General features: G+C 44.5%; 1 long non-coding RNA gene across 1 annotated transcript; it reads left to right on the top strand.

Moving 5' to 3' along the window:
• The first annotated feature begins 11,261 nt into the window (after positions 1-11,261).
• Positions 11,262-20,715, top strand: LOC110354412 (uncharacterized). The gene is made up of 2 exons (XR_002406326.4): positions 11,262-11,534; positions 19,506-20,715. It is a non-coding gene; the product is annotated as an uncharacterized lncRNA (long non-coding RNA).
• Positions 20,716-21,017: the final 302 nt, after the last annotated feature.

The following is a 21,017-nucleotide window of genomic DNA, read 5'->3' as shown; positions in this document are numbered from 1 at the left end:
GTCAGGTGCAGACAACAGACAGGGTCCCCAATCTTTAAGGAATTTAAGCACGAGTATGAACGGCCATTTCCCTGGAACAATTCTCCACCAAGGGTGTAAGGAAAAGCAAGAACATGTAAATGTTTCAGCTGTTGGCCATAGCTCACCTGAAAAAAGCCCAAATCTGGAATAATTTTTAAATTAGATTAGACAAGGCTTGCTTGATTTTAAAAAGGACATGTAAAGACATATAGTAGCAGTATCTGATAATATCTGCCATAAAGACTGTACTATTATTATGTGTTATTCTCTGAAATGATTTTTTTTTCATCTCTCTCTGGTATGCAGAACCACCAGCCATGGGGTACCACATGGTGATGACAACCTGCAGGCAAGGTCTCCTGCCAGTGCTAGCGCATTTCTTGAATGGTATCTGAGGTAAGTTAAATTAAGCATGCATTGCAGTAGCCTGATTTTGGAATTCTGATTCGAGTGAGGAATGTACACATGCTAAGAAAGGAATACAAATGTTATCTGTCTTTTGGGTTTTCCGAGTTACGTTTTTAAAATTATGACATATTAAATTGTACTTTATTTCACTTGATTTTACTTCCAGTACTACATAAATAACATAATGTATGCATCACAGAGTGCATAAATTGTCCATGTGTGCATAGCCAGCTGTCAGCTGTCTTTGGAGGGATTTTTCGGATTGCATGGAAACAGTGCCTGTGATGCCGAGGCGGGAGTAGACACAGCTGGTTGAGTGTTAGCACTAATAAACCTTCCCAGAACCTCTGCATAGTGCAGTGATGTAGTGATAACCAGCTGGGATCCTGCAGAGTCAGCCCTGTACTGGAGCTAATAAGTGCTGGTGGGCTCTGGCCAGCCCTGTGCAGAGCCACCTGGCAGGCAGTGTACCCTGATCCCAAGAGAAGCCCCGAGCATATACATTTTATCCTTCTGCTATGCAGGTATCCAAGCCTCCTTCCTTTTTCAGTAACTAATTTGCTGAGCAAATTTCCAGGTGAGTGGTGAGATCTAAAATGGTTGTTTCTAAACAAATCTGGGCTGGTAAAATATTCAGAAGAAGGACACTGCAGTATAAAGTATCGCTGCTTTGGTCTGGTTTTGTGTTCTGTTCTGTTGGGAATGACGGGACTGTGGCATCCCAAGATGAAAATACCTTCTGGATTGGAAGGCAACATTTAGCTCAAGAAACAAATAATCATGGCAGCCAAACCTATTAGTACAGCTCCTTGCATGCTGGGAGGTTTCTCTGGCCACTTCATGTTGCTGAGAACCTACTAGTATTTTCACAAAGTTCCCTGGCCACGTTTAGGTTTCTCAGGTTTTTAAACGTGTCCAAGCTCTGCACAATTTCAGTCCTTTAGTTTGAGTCCACATGTTTGTTTTGGATATTGGATCTGAGATAAAGGTCTTACACTCATTTTCAGTGCATCCCCCTGCTTTTCACACAGGGTGTAGAAGAAGCCAGCAGTTGAGTTGTGGGGTCAGAGCGTTAGAGAGAGACTTCGTGTGGTGCTGCAAACAATGCAGTTGGAGCCATCATATCCATGCACCCTCCCAGGAGCTTTGTCCTTGCACCATGTGCTCTGGTGACTAAGTTTACTATAAAGTCAGAGTTAATGTGGTCCTGGAGACTTTCATGGCTGCACCTTTTTGAGTCTGGGTCATACTTATATGGGACCTTTCTGGGGCTAACACCAGCTCTAAGACACAAGGTGATTGCTGTGGTCCAAAGGCATGAAGCAATTCTGGAGTTTGTTGCTGGTAGAGACCAGTTAAATGAATCTAATGGGACTTTAGTTTGTCTCATTAGAAAATTGGTATGTGTGCACCAATAAAAGCAGGTATAATAAACTGTGCAGCATGTCACAGCCTTTTCTGGTTTAAGGATAAAGAAATGGACCAGCTGATTGATCTGAGCTCTCCATCTATTATGCATGTCTATAAATAAGCAAAGGAGATTTAAGTCACAGGTCTCTGGGACTTCCCATTCTTGTAGGCATCACTTCTTTTCCAACCCCTTTCAAATCCTGCCTGTCCTGAGACAAGGGGATTTCTGAACCAGCCATTAAGTTAGAATTGGCAATGTCTTTCTCAGTATTTTAATGCAACATTCTGCTTTGGAACTCTGGATCTGTTATTTGAGGACAAAAGCAATAACAGAAAACAAGGCATTCCTGAGAGGCAATGCAATTTGTATGTGGCATCCTTATGTTACCCTCCTTATGTAGCACGGAGCTCTTTACAGACCCCTCTTTGATCCAAGATGAACTTTAGCCCTTTGGAGTTCAGAGGTTACATAAAAAAACTTTCTTCATGGCTTTTAACATCAGCAAGTGGAGATTTAAGCCCTAATAGTGACAAACTCCCATTGTTTTCCGCACACTAGGATTTAGATGGGATTAAATTGAAGGAGGTGTAGAGCAGGTCTCTGCAGCTTGCTGCTAGTAATGGTGTTTCTCCTGGGATCTTTAGGCTTTCAGAAAGAAAGTTGGTGCCTAGTCCTAGTCTTCATGCATGTCCTGACTGAAACTGCCTTATCCAAATACATTTTGGTGAAACTAGTTAAGAGGAATCCCTGCTTATTCCATCTGCTTCAATTTTTCTATATTGATGTTGGCTGATGGCGTTTGGAGACATGTAACAAACCATCAGTGCCCAGCGAACTTCCCTTTGCTTGGTTCCCTGTGGATAGCCTTACAGGAAAAGAAAGTGCAAACATTTTGCTCAAGGTATCATTACTAAATTCAACTTGTAATACTACCAATTCAAACCCAGATGAGTAGATGCTGTATGTTTCCAATGAGCCTCAGCCTCTAATAAAGAAAAATATCAGAAAATGACAGCATATGCTGCCAGAAAGTATTTTTTCCTCTGGAGGAAAGGGAGAGAATGAAAGAGCTCAACTGTCAGTGCAAAACATTTTGCTTGGAGAGCTTTTGGACAGCTTCCCTAGCCACAGTGGGCAAATTCTTATGCATGTCTCATCTGCACTCTGTACTTATAAGTGCTATTAATGTACTAACATGATCAAGTCTTTTGTAAAAAATCGTGATAACACACTTCAGTCCATCAGCCTGGAAGTGAAAGCTCGATCTACCACGAAATGTGTGAGTGCAGAGCCCTGAACTGTAGAATCTGCTGTTTGCCTCTGATATGCTGCTCTGCCACTGCCAGGGCACAGACCCCACCTGGGCAGTGTGGCACTCTCTTCAAAGGCCTCCATGGAGGGCTTCCTCGGAGCAACTTGAAAGCAAGGCAGCTTGGAACGGAAAAGGCCAGGGTCACGGTGGAGCATAGATCACTCCCCAGGAGCAGCCACACAGCATGCGAGACACTTGGCACTTCCTGGAGGCCTCTGAGCCCCGAGGTTTCCTGCATTAACCAGCTGGCTGCCGGATGGCTGGGGTGGGCACTGCGGATCAGCAGTGGGGTTGTTTGATGGTTGCAGCCGGCAGGGTTGCAGGAGAGCACCTGCAGGGCTGTGCGAAACACACGTCAGCCTCAGTGGCTATTAAAATGTTCAGGAAAGATCTCATGAATAAGACATGAGCTGGAAGGGGAAGAATCAGCCCACCATCCCACCAAAGTGAAGAGGGGAGGACCTGTTCCCAGAAGACGGGGTGTTTCCCCATTCACAGACCGTCCTAAGGCAGATGCAGAGGCCACAGCCTGGCTTGGCAGTGGGACCTGTGGTGCATCTGCTCTCTGCTGCTTTGGAGGGCCGGCCAACACATCTGCTGCTTCACACTTCACTTCCCTCAGAGATCTTGGATAAACATCTCCTCTACCCCAGGGAATTGCTGCTCTTGTGTCTCTCTTGCTGCTCACGGCTGCGGCCGCGGGGGTTTCGCTGTGTGTCAGGGCCTGGTCAGGATGGCCACACACCAGGGACTTCTCCCATGCCTTAGCTGGCTTAGGGGTTTCCCCGGCACACGGAGAGGAACAGCTGTCACTTCCCAGGGCTCAGCACTCTGAGGAAAGGAAATGCTTCCAAATGCTCTTTTTGTGTCCCCAGTGGGACAGCCCGTTCCCTGAGGCGCAGCGAGGGACATCTGCAGGCAGGAGCAGGCCATCTCCTGGGGCAGTGCCTGGCTGCCACTGGCAGGTGCCAGATGGGGCCATGAGGTGCCACCAGTGCCCCATGCCTTGCAGAGGACCAGCTGCTGGCAGCAGGCAGCCAGTAACAGGCAGGAGCTGGACCTGGGACAGAGCAGGACCCTGGTGGTCTGCATGAACTGAGACTTGCGGTGCCCAGCAGGTCTGCAGTTGTCACTGGGTGCAGTAGGAGAGGAAGGTGCTGCACTGTGGTGTGGCAAAATGAAATGTTTTTTCTCTCAATAAACTTAATTATGTTTGGCTTTACTTTGGGAGCAATTTTCTGGAAGAAAACAAGTGTCTGAGTGTCTTTGCAGAAAGGGCTTTTTGCCATTAGTGGTGCAGAAGTTGTATCCTGGAAAGGATTGAATTGCGGGACACCAGCTCTTAGCACTACTGCAGCACCCTTTGTGGATGCAGCTGGGTGTAAACCCTGCTGGCAGAGCCAAGGAGCAAGCTGTTCAGCCTCCTCAGCTCTGCTATCCAAACTACAGCCATCCAAACCCACAAACCATAGCTAACCCATAGCTACCCCACCTATGGTTTTGGACAGATGTTCCTGACCTTACTATCCTGTTTTGCAGCTTGGCATTCCTCAGTTTCAGGCAATATCAGTGAGTCTGGGAAGGGATCCATTCACTTAACTTATCCAGCGTATAAATTTGCTGCTCTGAGTGAAATCACTTAGTAGTGGGAAACACATGAAGAGGATACATAAGGTTTAATGTAGCAGACTTAAGAAAAAGAGATTACCATACGTATCTTTTTTCAGTCCAGATTTCTAAGCTATTGCAAATTTTTTACATTAATTGACTTTTTTTTTTTTTTTTTTTCCTGTTCAAATGGAACATGTGGCTTTTTATTCAGTAACATTAATGAGTGCATCACAGATCACGGTGATCCCTGAAACTCTTTTCTCTCTATAGTCTTTCAGTCTCTTCACATACACCCACACCCATCCTCACCATGTCCTTTTCCCCTGCGAATGCTGTGACCCTGATTGATGGTGTGGTCTATGTCCCTCATAGTTTTCCTGTGCATAAGAGGAGAGTGAGAATGCTGCAGAGATTCCAGACCTTGCTGGGGGTTCAAGGCAAAAGGCCTCTTTTGTCCTGAACAAAAACTTGGCAGCTGCACAAGCACTCTTATGTCGGTGGTCTCTTCTGGTTAGGGTGAGGGAGTCCCGTACAGCCTTCACATGCTGGCAGCCCCGGCTGCTTTGGAGGGAGCAGTGGGGGGGCTCCCTGCTGGAGGACACCAGGTGCGTGGTCCTGGACCACCAGGAAGCAGTGGTGAGCTGCAGGTTGGACCAGAGTCAATCTGTGATGTTCAGAAGCAGGAGGGAAGGAGATAAGGAGGAAAAAAGGCTGGTGAAACCGTCCAATAGCTACACACCTGTTTTTGCATTGGAGGACAGTGATGCTACAGCACAAATCCTTGCTGTGCTGCAGGGTGGCTGGCTGACTGCTAGGGGGGCAGCCAGCACACAGCATCTTCAGGAGATCACCCTGTGCTGGGTAACTTTGTCTCTTTTTCATCAGGAGAGCATTGCTTGATAACTACCCAGTTCTGGGCATCAGTTTGGCAATAAAAACAGTTATGGCAATGGCTCAGGTATGGCAGATGCCCTTGCAGCATCTGCTCACTTGGCTTATACAACCCTCTCCTTGAGGTGAGCGAGGAGACGTTTCTTGCTCTCATCTAGAAGTACTCCAAAGAAAAAACAGAGCAGGGAGGGGGTCTTTGGAAGTAGCCACAGACCCTCTTGGGAAGAGCCACATCTGCTGCTGGGAGGTGTGGCTGCCACTCCAGCTCCATGTCCAGGTGCCCATTTGGGTGGCCAGCAGGTCTGGGAGGCCACCAGCCTGCCCATGACAAGAGCCTGGGGGCACAAGGAGGACTGGACCAGCTGTGTGAGCCCTGGGCTTAATAGTCAAGGCTTGGTTGGCAGTAAGTTGTCACCAATTCGGCAGCTGGATGCTGAAGTGCCTCTGAACACCTGTGACCCAGAAGAAAACTGAAAGGATGAGGTTTGGGCATGGGTTGCTTACTGCAGAGTTGCCAGCTCCCAAGTCTTGTAACACTGTGGTGATGGTGTTTTGTTTTTTGTTTTAAATCTCAGCTGCCAGAGTTAGAGTACCATTGAGAATAGCAGTTTACATTTCTTAGTTTAGTTTCCAAGAGAAGCCAGGTTTACAGGATCAGTATACCTATCCATCTGCCTTTCAATCCCTCCCCAGTGGCCCCCAGACCTTCTAGCAGACTGGAAAGAAAGGCCGAAGTTTCAAAGGTATTACGTTTTTATGAACCCTGCAACACTGGGCAAGGGAGGGAAGGAGCAGGATCTTGTTAAAGCCCTCCCGACGGAAGGAGAAGCAGGACTGGGCTGTCAGCTGTGCCTTGTGTTGGCAGCTGCCTGTGCATGCTGTCAGCTCTGTCTGTCTGTCTGTCTGTCCGTGGTGTTCCTGCCTGGACAGCTGAGGCACCAGCATCACTTCTGCTGTCTGTAGTGCAGCTTTAGCCTGCCTGCAATTCTTGAATGTTGCACACATAACCTGGAAAACAAGAAGCCTGAGAGCCCCTGGTTTCAGAATGCCAGCTGTGGAATATGCCCTGGATAGAAACACTTTAAAAACACGGATCTCTGAATGCTTTTCGTTTAACTCAGCTTTGCATTTTCCCACATCTGCCACCTCTTCATCTGGTAACTTGTGGCTCAGAACCTCTGTATTGACATCTCAACATCTGTGTTGTACTTCCCATCACAAAACCTCTTCTGAGCTGTGCAGAGCTGCTGCTTATTTTTCTGGTGATGAACAATGAGATTAAGTGACCTGCTACTGCTACCTCTGCCATGCCCCAGGCTCCCACACAGTGACATGTCAGACACACTGGTAAAGTCAGCTGTGGATAAACAAGGCATTTACTTACCATGTATATACGAACAGCAGAAAAACTGAATGCATACAATCTTTTGAATTATATTGTAGATTCTTGCGAATAAAAGCTACCTTTTGTTTTGATTCTGCAACACGCTGAACAGTGGGAACTTGATCTCAGTTGGGGTCCATATGCTTAGTATTCCACCACCCTATTAACAATTAATAAATGAATAGCAAATGATTGTACCTGTTCTCAAGGGGTTACTACAATGTCTGTTATTTTTGGATTCAATTCATGAATAACAGATTAGGAGCACAGCTTTTCTTCTTGCAGCCTTTTTTTTTTAAAAAAAAAAAGAAAAAAGAAAAAAAAAAAGACACTGATAAAGTTAGTGAAATCTTATTGGTGTCACATTCCTCTGATATCTCTTTACCCGAAAAGAGAAAAAGACTGAAAAGAGAAAATAGCATCTCCACCATTTCATCTCTTCTAATTGAGTTGTATTTATGGAGAAAAATTTTGTGAGGTATTTCTATTTATCTGAAAGAAAATATCATCCAAACACTTTCTCTAACAGCTAACTGGATCATTTATGCAACCTTTTTACTTTTAATAAAATACCTGTGTTTCTATAAAAAAATATTTTATGAAGTGATTAAGCCCCTACATAAAAGTTGTATTTGCGTTTCATTGCTTGGGCACTGATTGGTCATCTCCACGCAGCGTTTATTCCTCTCTGTGTTAGCAGGCTCTCGGGTTTCACAATTACAAGGACACAGCACTGCTACAAAAGCCCATGCTTGGAACAGAGGGACAGAAGGAGATCCACAGAGTTTCCCTGTTGCACAGCTCAGAAAAAGGATGTTCCTTCCTTTGTGCATCCTTGGCAAGAAATACCTGAGAGCAAAGAAGTATCACCATTTCCAGGAGGGGCAGTCAGCCCTTGATAGCTTGCAAAGGCTTAGAAGATGTTTGGGAAGATCTATCAGCCTATGAGACCTGGCTTCACCCTGAGCAAATGGTGCCTGACTAACTAGTTTCCTGAGTAAATGGTTTTCTAGACAATGGCAAGGTGAGCTGGATTTATGCAATAAAAGGCAAGGTGAACTGAATTTTTACAGTAGTGCTGTGTGGAGAAGGATCTGTTTAATTGAGAAAGGTGGCAGTGAGGATAACAGTGAAAGGGCAGCAGTGAACGAGCAAAAGTTAACAGCCAGGTCTCGGCTCCAGCATGGCCCTGGAGAGCCAGGGGACTTGCCTGGCTTCTTGGGAGTATACCTCCTTCTCTGCCCCCTCTCCTCTTGTTTAATACCAAGCACAATATTTATCAGCTAGCAATGCAAGAGAGTCAATGAACTGGTCCCAAGGGATTAATATAGCTACAGACTCACTAAAATGCCTAATTACCATGCTGAGGTATGTGAGACTGCAATAACTCATTCAGTTATAGCTCGCTTTTCATACTTCAGGATGAAAATCCCCCCTGTGGATATAAGTTATTAGTTGTTCATATTAATACGCACCCCAGGGCATCTGGGAGGCTGGGTCCTAAGGATGAAGAAACTCATTGACTCACCAGATTCTGCCACTGTCTGTGGACATGCTAAAGATTGTAGTCAGAGGCAAATCTCTGTAAAAACCAAGTATTGATTTTCAGATGTGTCTTTTAAATGTTAATAGCCTCCCTTCAAAGCTGTTGCTTTTTTTTTTTTTTTTTTTTTTTTTACTGTCCGGTTAAAATATTTTGTGCTATCCCATGTCTGTTTCATCTGCAACGTGTGTGCCCACATGCATTTTCTAAGGGCAGGGTCTGCAGCTCACCTTGCAGCCCCATCACCACATGCCCTGGGCAGCCTGCACAGAGGGGTAGCCCTGGCACAAAGGATGCTAAAACCAAAATCTGCCCACAGTGTGTCTGTTTCCAGGCTCATGACCCCAGATCCAGACACCAGCTGCACTTCTGCAGCTGAACTTCCACCAGGCTCCCAGCCCCTAGTTTGGCAACTGCTGCTGCAGTTCATCGAAAGTTTGTCAAAACCCATCCAATTCCACAAACCCCACGGTTCCAACAAATCAGCATTTTTCTACAGAAACCTGTTCTCCTGGAAACGTCCCAACCCAGTCCTACAGAGAGCCATTATTTCTGAAGCACTTTTGTAAACATTTATTGCAGGGTTTTTCTTAATGACAATAGCCACAGACTCTGGCAGAGCTTAGTTTGGCAGTTTGAAAGTCTCACTCTTTCTTGTGCTTTGGCCAGAGAAGGAAAAGGAAAAAAAAAATGCGTGTCTTTCAACACCACCGCTGTGGTTTGGCTGCAGGATGTGCTGCAAACACAGTTTCCTGGAGAGGTCCATGCCTGACACAGCAAGATCGTGGCACTCAGGGCATTGCTCCTAGATAGTGGCAAAGATACTCAACATTAGTGTATCATCATCCTCTTACAACTCTTCACCATAAAGGACAGTTTAGCAGTGCCCAGGGAATTTCAAGGAGTTGGGAAGAAACTCAGCTTGAGGTGCCTCCATGGGTTTCCTTTGGTCTTTGCTACAGAAAGGATGTCCGCCTTCCTTTGCCCTTTCCTTGCGGATACTTTCCATGCTGAAACTTTGTTTTTGCTTTGTGCTATCTTTATGTTCAAAACTCTCCCTCAGCTCCCTCAGGTTTGGATGACCCCGCTCTGTGCTCCTGAGCTCACCTCAGTACCTAGGACACCGCTGGGGTCTGCCTGCCCTCTATACTTGATCCCTGCTGAAGATCACCCCACATCTGCACGCTGCTCATCCATCTGGCTGTACGCTCCCAGATTCCACCTCTGAGCATCTTGAAAGCCATTTATTCAGTCCCTTTGGGCTGCTGGAGGCTTTCCCCTACAAATGAAGGGCTGATGGTGCATTTGATTTCTTTCTACTGCCAGATCACACTCTGAGCAGCAGACCATTGTTGCAGAAGAAAAGTATGCAGGAGTTTTACAACCTTGCTGCTCTTTGAGCGTAATGGTTTAGTGAGTGTAATATATAACTGAGAGGAAAAGCAGCCAGAACACTTCCAGAGCCTTTTACAGATGAGCTAGTTACAGCTTGTCCTTGTACTGCTGCGTAGGGGTCAGGCAAGATGGAAAAAAGCCTCATCTCTGCAGGGGTCCCTGTGCAAGTGCTGAATTTGCTGCTGATCCACGCCAGCCTGAGTGGTGACATTGCTCTGCAGAGCGAGACAAAGTGCTACAACCCAGACATGTACTTAAAGCTCACTTCGGGCCTCCTTAATAAGTGCAGTCACATTTAATGTAGACACCGAAGTGAAACTAAGCAACATGTTTGTGTGGTTAGGGCAGCAAATGGAGAAAGTAACAATGATTTGCATCAGGTGCCTCTAACCTGTCCATTTTTTCTGTTTCTTGCAGTATCTGTAACACTGTTTGAATTACAGCCCAGAACACACTTTCCTCTAAACCTACTTCAGAGGTAGTAGAAACCACACAGAGCAAAACTGCATAACCCTCTTTCTTCCTTAAATCATTTCATATTTCACAGGTCCTAGAGAATGCTTTGCAGTTCAAGAGAACGGTCGCTCTGGGACACCACACATCCCATTTTAAATAATAGCCCAAGTGTTGCCTGGAGGAATATTAGTAACATTTGCCAATTTTAAAAGGCTTGTAAAAGAATTTCCCATTATAGGATTTCACAAAGCAGCTATTTCAGTATCATTTATGCCTTGTTATGTTTCAACATCTCTCTAAGTTTATATGTAATTTCTAAAATAGGAAAACACTTGCTCTAGTAGAGGCTTTCCAATATTCTATCTAGAAAAGATTTTACTCCAAGTGAGAATACCATGGTGGTTCTGGTACCTACGTTTGGATTGAGCTCTCTGGTCCTACAGAATCATTAGCATCCTCCATAGGGTGCCATGACAGCTGCCTGCACTGTTCTCCTTCCCTGTTCTGCAGGCTTTTTGCAGGCTGCCCCAGCAGCCCACCTGGCTGCCTGAGCACTGTACCGGGGGTGGGGGGAGCTGCACAGATGGGGAGCAAAAAGGAATGGCCCAAGGTGTATTTGCTGATGCACAACTGGGTCTGCAGCAGGTGTGAACATCAGGGCTCAGCATATGGCAGCAGTGGGTGTGAGACAGCAGAAATCCTGATGACAATGCTGATGTCCTCCCTGCAGAGGCTGGCACAATGCTTTGGGTCACTAACTCTTAACACCTGTGTGAAACATGTTTTTAAATACTTCTGGAGAAGGCTTCACCTGTTGCTTTCTGCTACCACTTGCTAGGGCAGAGGGTGCTGCAGGCCTGAGTCCTCCTTGGCCTGAAAAGGAATTTGAATTTAGGGGTCTCAACTTCTGCTCTGTGCACCTCCTAGTTACATAAATGGGGGGAGAAGGATGTAACCTGAATTGAATGTAACCTGACTGAATGTCAGTAACCTGAATTTTTGGAGTGTGTACTTCTTCGTGAGAAGCCTTCTTCAAGCATGCCTTGTCTTTTCTGGGATTCAAGAGACTGGTGTCCAGTTTGACTGCCCTCCTTGGTATGAGGTAAGTGTCCAATGGATCAGACTCTGGGAATTTAGGCTTTGTTGAGAAGTAGAAATATTGGCATTGAGGGAATATAAAGCTAAGGAGTGAAACTTTCATGTGGTTCATATGGTTGCTGAAATGAGAGTGGTTTTCTGGTCAGCAAAACTGGACCTATGCAACTTGGATTATGCTTTGACCTTGAAGGGCTTGGTGGCACTCCTAGGAAAGGCTCCCTCACTGGGCTTATGGGAGGTCACAGTTTGGAGGACATTATGCTGTGCTGCTGGGTGAGAGCTCCTGACCCTTCATCTTACTTTCTGGGACTTGTGTGGGGTACATGAGAGCTCTGGCTCCCTCCAGACAAACAGTACAAAGGGTCAAGGACATCCATCCCGCCTTTACTGTATGAGAGCCAGCCCAATGCAACATGCCCATGCCTCAGCTCTTCCAGTTCCCAGCCACAGCATAACACCACCTCCCTGGAGATGCAAGCTAAGGCACCAGCCAAACTGCCTGGGCTACTGTGGTACAAGCACGCTCTGTGCTGATGTCTGGGGCTTGTAAACTTCAGTGCAGTGGCAGGGCACAAAGCCGCTGATAGTAACATCTTAAACCACTTCAGGGAGCCTTCCCAGAGCTCGTTTGTCAGAGCCTGAGGTCTTCAGCTGAAGAAGAGCAGAAGGCATCGGCGCTGCATGAGAACACTGGAGATATTTTAAAGTGTAACCACAAAGTGCAAGACAGGAACCACAGCTGCTTTTATATACACAAACCTCGGGGGAATCTTCCTGATTTCCCTAAAGTCCCAGGCATTTGAACCCTGAGAGACAGTTGTGCATGTATGGGTTGTCCCCTCTTGAGTGCTTTCACCCTGAAATAGGCATAAGGCACTGCTAGATCCAGCAGTCCTCAAAATGCTGGGAGGAAAAAAAAAGGCGAAGATGAACATAAGGGATGTGGAGGACAAGGAGAGGAGTGACTTTCATTGAAAGTGCTGGGGAATGTCACTTCACAATGAACAAGTACATAACTTAAAAGCAAATTGAGAGCATGGCAGCAGTCAGTGCTACAGCGAGCTGGAATGGCAGGCAGGATAGGTGGCAGCAGGGAGTTTGGTGGGCTGGGTTATAGCATGTGCACGATCCTGGCAGCAGCTGTGCCTTGGTTCCCTGCACCATGAGACGGAGAAAAACATTTCCTTATCTCACAGTACTATTGTAAGTTTTAATTCATATCCATAAATCACTGTGAGAGCTCATGTAGTAGTATCAATTTACTGTGGAGCTGAAAATGATACAATCATTTTCTTGATAAGGCAGAAGATAAATATTTTTCCAAGTGAGAACCCCAATTAAGCACCATTCTGAAGAGAACATAGCCTAAGCAGCCTAATATTGAAACAGGGTGTTAGCTAACCACAAAAGAGCTTTCCATGTCCAGAGCTGGATCTCCAACTTGTGAACTTAGAGCCTACAGGCATAATGGCTTTCTATCAAATCTGCCATGTGTTAGATTAAATACCAGTGACTGTAATCCTAGGGAAGAATCCAAAGACTGCAATAGACCTAAAGGAGAAGGAAGTGGGCAGCAGAGCTTTCTGCATTTCGGAAATGTTTACTTGACAAATATTTAGCGAGCTTGGAGGTATTTTTGAGAAAAAAAAATGTCATGGGTTCATGTTGATGAATGTTTTGCTACTGATTAAATCTGAGCCTGTATAAACTGTGTGGTGACAAAGAAACCTGAGACTGTAATGAGGAAACAGTTGGGTAGGATGTGAGAGATTGAAACCACAGATATTGCCATCCCCAGGAGAAATGCTTTATTCTAAGGACTGGAAATTAGTTTGGGACTATTGGATTCCATTCAAGGAATAAGTCCTATTATGTACAATATCTCCTAATCTTTATCCCAGAAATTGCCTTGAAAAGCCAAATCTTGTATCGCAGTAATTAAAGGAAAACATATGTGAAACAAGATGCCTATTTCTTGTCTGGACTCTCATTAGCCAGTCCACCATAAAACACTACTGTGGCTCCAATCAGTATAGATCAACATCCCTCTACACGTCCCCAGATAGAGAGTGGCTTTGAGCATTTTATAGACACAGGATTTCCAAGGCACTCAAGTTTGGTTGTCCAACCTGGCCTCATTCTTCAATATTCATTTACTTGTGCAGCAGTCCCATTAATTTCACTGGGACAATGAATTCAAGCAAGTCCTCAAATTGTTGTTGAACCATCACGCTTGGCATTTACCTTTTAATATAGAGTTGTGGGTTTTTTTGTTGTTTTGTGTGTGTGTTTTTTAATGTATAGTTATTTTTTTAACATGGAGCCAAAAGTTTTGATAAATGCTAATCTAAACATAAATACCCTAGCTCTGAATTGGACCCTTAATAAAGCAACACTCGATGTGCAATATTTTTAGACCTCAGGCTGCTAATATAATAGGTTCACCTGGTCATCAAAGCTGGTTAAGTTTTGTAAAGTTAGGCCTAATTTTATTCAAAAAGAACAAATAACTTTCTGCAATATGTTTGTCTTTATGGGGTAAAAGTCTGCCATACCTTAGGTAATTTCTGTTTGCCATTAATAAACATTTTATTGCAACACACTTAAGCCATGTTGTATATCTGTGCTCAGCAATATCGATACTCAAAGGTCAGAGCTGAGTGAAATGGCCTAGATCCCATGAAAATACAAATAAGATCTGCGGTAAACCAATGTCTGAGTTTCACATGTGCACAGATACACTTGGTCATTGGAGTTTTTTGAATATTTCCTTCCAGAGACTTTCCTTGTAGCTCTGGTGGATGTTGCAAAATTCTGTTCTTTGTAAGTAAAAGTTAACTATGCTAGTGCCATACCTGTTCTGGTTGTGAGAGGTAGGGCTGTGATGGGTGCAGGGGCAGCAGATGGGGTTTGGCCAGGGCACATCCCCACTGGGCCTTGAGGAGCACCAGGCAACCTCTCCACCTCCACGGGACTGTGGTGAGGGGTCAGTCACTGGCAAAACTCCCATCACCCATTTTGCCGGAGTTGGAAAACCCATAAGGAGAAGAAATCAATGGTTAGAGCCATTTCTAATGATGCCTTGACCTTTTCCTGTTAGGATTTCAAGCCACAGGAAAAGAGTGAATGATGCAGGTTAAAATAGAAGCATAGCTGGGAAAGTTGTGTTCAGTGGGTAGCTTTTCAGACTCTGACCCTTCCTGCTCATGTTCAGATATTTCTCTCCTCATCACATCTGATATTATGAGCCTGCAATCGGAGATTACATTATAGAGTGGGAACATTGCTGTAGTTAATGTAGAGACATGCTCATTGTTTTCATAGTTAGTTTTCCCAAAATGCTGTAAAACCTCCAAGTTTGTACTGAGTAAACTACAAGGTTTGTCTGGGTAATTGTTATGCCTTATGGAGAATGTGAATTTGATCCAAATCTGGTGGGTTTATTTGTTTTCGTTTGTTTTATTTTTTATTTTTTTGGCAAACATGGGTGAGATATGCACCTAACTCCTTCAAACTATGATGTGAAATCAACATGTTTTATTTCATATTCTTTTGAATTCATCTTAGTTCATTATCTGGAAAAGCTGTGATTCCATATCCAGGGTAAAGTCTGAAATTTAAAAATAGACAAGTTCCTGAAAGGGAATGAGAAGAGTTCAGCAGAACCAGACTCTCTCTGTAAGGCAGGACATTTGCAGGCAGTTGGTGTTAGGAGGAATGGGTTGCATGCAGGTGCTGTGCCATGACTGCTGACCCTGAATCACCCCTTGGTCCCTTGTTAACCATGTGTGCTGCCTGTACTTAGTGCTCTCCCACTGCTCTCCTTTGAGTCCTTGGAGCAGTTTGGTCCAGGAGCAAAGCTTTAATTGCTAGCATTTAAGTGCTCTAAAATCCACCTGTGCATTTTAGAAACCTTTTCAGGGGGAGGGGGGGGGGGGAGGAATTAAATGGTTTTAACACCTTTAAAACCATTATAGGACTGAGAGGATAGACTGAGAGACTGGTAAATATTGCTCTGGGTTAATGGACTCAGGCCCAGAACTGTAACAACTGCTTTTTGATTTATAGATGAAAACAAAGTATTTTTAGAATAGTATAAGAAATAAAGTGGTTCTTTTTTCTTTGTTTGTTTGTTTCATGGCGTGCCATTTGAAATGTTCCCTGAACTAAAGTTTCATTCCAAAGCTTTATTTCTCCCCGTTTTCAAATAAATTTAGATGAAAGTGGAAACAAACTATAGAGATCATGAAGAAACAGTAGTTCTGTCTGGAAAAAAAAAAATGAAACAGCTGGACTTTATCAAAGTATTCTTCTCTCCTCTGTCTTTTTTTTTTTTTTTTTGGCAGATATTTTTATTCTATGACCATGACAATATTGGTGCAGATTTAACCAGAGGCACCAACCTTCTTCACAATGCTCTTGTTCCACTGTAGCTCCAATGACATTCTTAGCTCTGCTTCCTGGGGTCATTTGGCCAGGAGGCTCCTCTGCCCCCTCTTTTAGCCAGGAGCAGATTTTAATACTCAGACTTCTCTCAAGGCATGTAGCTGGGGAAATTGTCTTCAAATTTGGTAGGGCCTGGGGCAAAACTGGGAATGGAAACTAGGGATAATGTGATTAAGGGTCTGCAGAGACAGAGCAATCCCTCAAACTGGGGCTTCATGTTCAAACTACATAAAATCTGGCTCAAGTAGATTGCTTCTAAGGTAATTATGCTGGGAAGCAAGCTAGAATAAGGCTTGCAAGAACAATCTGCAGCCACTATGTGAACAGCTTCTCTTCCTGACCAGCCCAGAGACAGATAACTCGTGTGGCTACTTATCTTCACTGAGTACCTAGACAAGACTAAGCATCTTTGCCCTTTCCCTGCTCTGAAAGATATCCAGGGAAAGGACCCTAGCAGAAAACCTCCAGCAGTCATTGATCGCACAGCCAGAGTCCAGCAGAGACTGAAGAATTAGGGTTAGGATGATAAGAGAGCTATGCTTTACTCAACTGCTGCCTCAGCTACATGCAGCCAATATTCTGCCTCCTCCCAGCATCCTCCTTTCAGCCTTCAACCCTGTTGATTTTGCTTAAAAATAAATAAATAAAAATTGAAAAGTTTGATCTGTGCTAAGGTTTTTCCATCTCTCTGGTCAGGAAAGGTGCTGATCAAATATACTTCATCTGTAGCAGGTGCAAGAGATTTAGCTGACAGGAGATGTGGAAACTATAGCCATCCAGCTACATATGTGGCTGCATGAAAAACTACAAGCCTTGTGCAGCCAAAATCTGCCAAGAGCAATCCAGACCTGTGCTGGGTGCTGCCTGGAGGGTGCTGAGCTCCCTGCTCTCCCACAGGTGATTTTCAGCTTCCAGTACCTCCCAAGAAGAGGCACAGAAAGGGTGCTGCAGCTCTGAAACCCAACTCATTCTGCTTGTGCCCCCCTCTATTTAGTTAGGAAAGTGGTAAACATTGTGGAGATTAACCTTGTAACCTCAGCTAATTCACGTTAAGTTAGTAAAATGGAGCAGAATCTAGGAACAATCAGCATTTGTGGCTTTCTGGGCCTTTTAAGCTTATTTCTTTGCAATGCAAACCTCCCTCTCCAATGATTTGTTCGGCTTTAAGTCCCCTGAATTCCAAGCTTTTATGTTATTACAAGCTTCCCTTTACTGACTGTGTCTGTGCCAGCAGGTGCATGAACTGGGAGGCCCATGGCAACGTGCATTTTATTACTTCCAAACAGAATTATTTTTTTTTCTGGTTCTTAGCAATTCTGGAGCTATTACTTGATATGTGGCTATTAAGGTTACAAGAGGAGAGGTACATCAGTTCTTAGCCTGTAACTACTACTATCAAAAAGGCTACTGCATAATGGGTATTTGAAATGTGCGTGCCAGCTGGGAAAGCTGCACATGTGGACAAATACCAGCTAAGGAATAAAGCAACACAATTTCTGCTAAGAACAAGCAAGGTACCTTAACCAAGACATGCGTTTGCAGCAGAAACACCCAGCCTAACGTCAGTGCAGGAGATGGGGGCTGTCACTTGGCAAGGAGCGTGTTTCTCTCCATCAGCTGCGAGGCTGGTGATGTGGTTGTGCTCTGAGAAGCTGCCTGCCGCTTCTGCCTGGTTTTGGTTATATGCTATGATTTATCCCTGGCAGGAAATGTACATGAGGTGATGGCTGTAATCAGTCAAACAGGGCCTCTGAGAGAGGGAAGGCAAGCTCTGGTAGCTTCATGAAAAAAAGATGACTCAGTTGGGATGCCATTCAACTGCGTGTACACAGCCCTGCTCAGAACTATTTCTGGTTTTATTTAAGTGTTCCAAGAGCAGTGGAAGTCCATTTACAGGAAATCAAATATCAGACAATGGGGACCTACCTCAGCAGGAAAAAGCACAGGCTTTTATTTACAAGGAACTAATTCTTCCAAGCGAGGGTGAGTGCCAGAGGCAGTGACAGACCCCCTTTCCCTTCCCAAATGGCTGCTAAAAGGGACAGACGTTGCACCCTGTCAAAATGTTTACATATGGCCTCCCCGACAGCCAAACCTGCTGTTGCTGAGAGCCAGAAGTGAGCAATAAATAACACCACTGACTTTCACCTTGCTGTAAAAGCTTTCATCTTAGCAGGCAGGAAACCTTTTCTAACACACTTCACACCTTGGAAAAAAAAAAAAATCCTTTTGCATTAGGATGTGGGAACTGAAGTGGCCTTCAAGAGAGGTGTTGATGCACAAGGGGACCTAGTCCAAAGACCATTAATTTGCATCCTCACTCTGTCAAAGGATGAGCCTTCAGGAGCAAAGGTGCTTTCATACCATGCTCAGCCTTCACTTCTCCTTTCTGGGAAGAGAAGGCTTTCAGGAGGAAGACTGAGATTTAAGGGACCATGGTGGGAAAAATAGATTTCAATTTTCATGTCTTAGTCCTTGCAAGCTGCTAAAATTTGACTATTGTAGATATAGACTTGCTGACACTCCCATGGCTTTTGTAGTCTGTCAGTGCTCTTAGCAGGCTGAGATGTTAGGGTTATTTGCTGCAGGCTCTTGTCTTCTGCCAGCTCTTCAAATAAAAGCGTTCCCACACCCACTTGTTCTTCTTAGTACCTCTGCAAGGCTCTCCTGCCTGCAGGCTTTTATAGCCTGTGGTCTGTTTATGGGTTTAGCTTTATAGCTGGCCTAATTAGCTGTGGTGATAAGGATAATTAGGTAATTAGGATAATTTGGATAGCACAGTATGAGGCTTTTCAAACCTTTTTTTTTCTGGAGAGCTTTGTCTGCCACAGCATAGTCAGTTACACTTATCTAATCTCATGGAAAACAAAAAGCCCATATATCTCTGAGTGATTGATGGGGGAGAGTTAACATCCAAGCTGAAGTATGAGCTGAGAGTAAGTAACCTTGAAATGCAATCTGTGAGGGCAGAGCTGTAGCACTGAACTCGCACAGCCACAGCTGATGCACAAGCAACATGATAGCTTCCTCTTATCCTGCAGGTTGCCACATCAGGACTTGGATTCTCTTTCTAATCTGCTAGCTTTTGACAGACAGTGATGAACCACCAGGAAAAGAAAAAAAAAAAAAGGACCCCCCAAAAAAGAAATTCTCTATCCCTTGATATCTTCAAATACAAACTGGATGCTTTCCTGAAAGATACACTCCAGCCAAATATAACTTGTAAGCCACACCAGGAATGACGAGAAACTCTATCATTCCTTGGAGAGGCTGAGACTATAAGGTCTCAAGCCTCTCTTTTCTGAAAGTCTGTGAATCAATGAACTTTCTCTTATGGTTGTTTTTTTCTGCCATTTCCTTTTCTCTGTATTTTCTAACCTAGATGTTGTGAGAAGTAGGAGCAGCAGTGGGGTCATAATTGCAAAGAGAGGAACTTAGGTACAAAAACTTGGAAACCTTTCTCTCCTCATAATTGGAATTGTTGACCATCATGCAGGAAGTAAATACCTCATTTTTTATTTTTTTCAAGGGTTGAAGTATTGTCCAAAGCTCACAGAGGACCAAAAGCAAGATATAAACTGGGAATAAACAGGGATTTTGAAAAGAACCAAACAGGGGAAGTGGACATTAAAAGCCTGGCTGAATTTCCCACATTTGTTGGAAGAGAATATTGAACAACCACAGGAACCTAGGCTGAGGAGGAAGAAGATATAGGACCTATAAAACATTGTTAATGTCCATGGAAAAAGAAAGAAATGTGAAGGCAAGTGACTGATGAAGTTTCTTGGGTATTAATAGAGAGGATGATTCAGCATGGAGAAGAGCAGCCAGGCTGAGCTGTTATTTGCTGCTCTGAGCTGCCTCCAGGAATTTTCCTCTTTGTCACCATGCTGAAAATTATGAAAAAGCTGACCGAGGGAGTGAACTGAAGGGAAGCAACCTTCACAACCAGAACATCATGTGTGCACTCCCAGGGACAGGGCACAGACACAGGTGCAGATGCAGATCTCCTCTTTCCTGTGCTGCGATGTGGAGCCCACCTCTAGAGACAGGAGGGTGTGGAAGGATCCCAGCTGTGAGGTGGGACTGTGCAGCCCCTCAAACGTGGCCAGCTGGCCAGGGCTCAGTCCTGATGGCTGAGCTGCAGAGTAGGTATGAAGCTGAAGTGCTGTGAAGCCGCACAAGCGCCTGCTATTCTGTAATGCTGGGCCTGCCTGGGGGCATGGAGAGCAAAATGCTTTCCTAACAAATTGCTTCACTGAGGTCTTAAACTGGAGACCGGCAAGGATCCAATATACGTAGAGAAAACATGCCAAATACAAGCTGAATTATAAGAAACAAGGGGCTGGATCTCCTCTAATCTGCAGTATATTAGATCTGAGGGGGCCACGCAGCACTGATGTGGTAGAAGTCTCTTGACTTCTCCACAAGGACTAGTCTGATCCATGCATCATTCCTGGAGGAGAAAAAGCTGCACTCCCTCTTGCTGCTGCAAAACAGATGAATCCAGGATTTCCTGGTCAGGAAGGACCAGGCATTCTCCAAGACAAGCAGAAATCTGTGGGCATGCCTAAAAGCCAAATCAGTGGTGAGCTTTCCCCAGTTGTCTCCTGGGTTCTTTAAGTTTGTTGTTCTGTATGAAAATACACTGCAATTAACTGGACTGACTGCCCAAACATCTACTGGCTGTTGGAGTGCTTGCAGACTTTCCCAAATAAAAGCCATGATCTGCTTCTGAATCGTTCAGTGATTTGCACTGTATTTACGAACTCAGATGAATGCCTCTAGTCTATCCTTTCCATTAAGTCACTCTTGGCTTTTATACATAGCTGAGTCTTGCAACAGACCTTACTCTTAATCAGCATTGACTGGAGCTGCTCAGGATATTTTAGCTGAAGTGAATTTTCCCTCAAAAGATGTCATTTTGAGTCCTTTTCTTTTTTTCACTATCAGTAGTGATGGTGACTTTTCTCACCAATATTTCTAACACTTCTTTTTCCACAGGAAAAGAAAAAAAAATCAGTAATCTTTCCTGTCTGAG

This window comes from Anas platyrhynchos, chromosome 6, assembly GCF_047663525.1.
Source record: "Anas platyrhynchos isolate ZD024472 breed Pekin duck chromosome 6, IASCAAS_PekinDuck_T2T, whole genome shotgun sequence".
Classification (NCBI taxonomy): Eukaryota; Metazoa; Chordata; class Aves; order Anseriformes; family Anatidae; genus Anas; species Anas platyrhynchos.
This window is presented reverse-complemented; position numbering and strand designations above follow the sequence as displayed.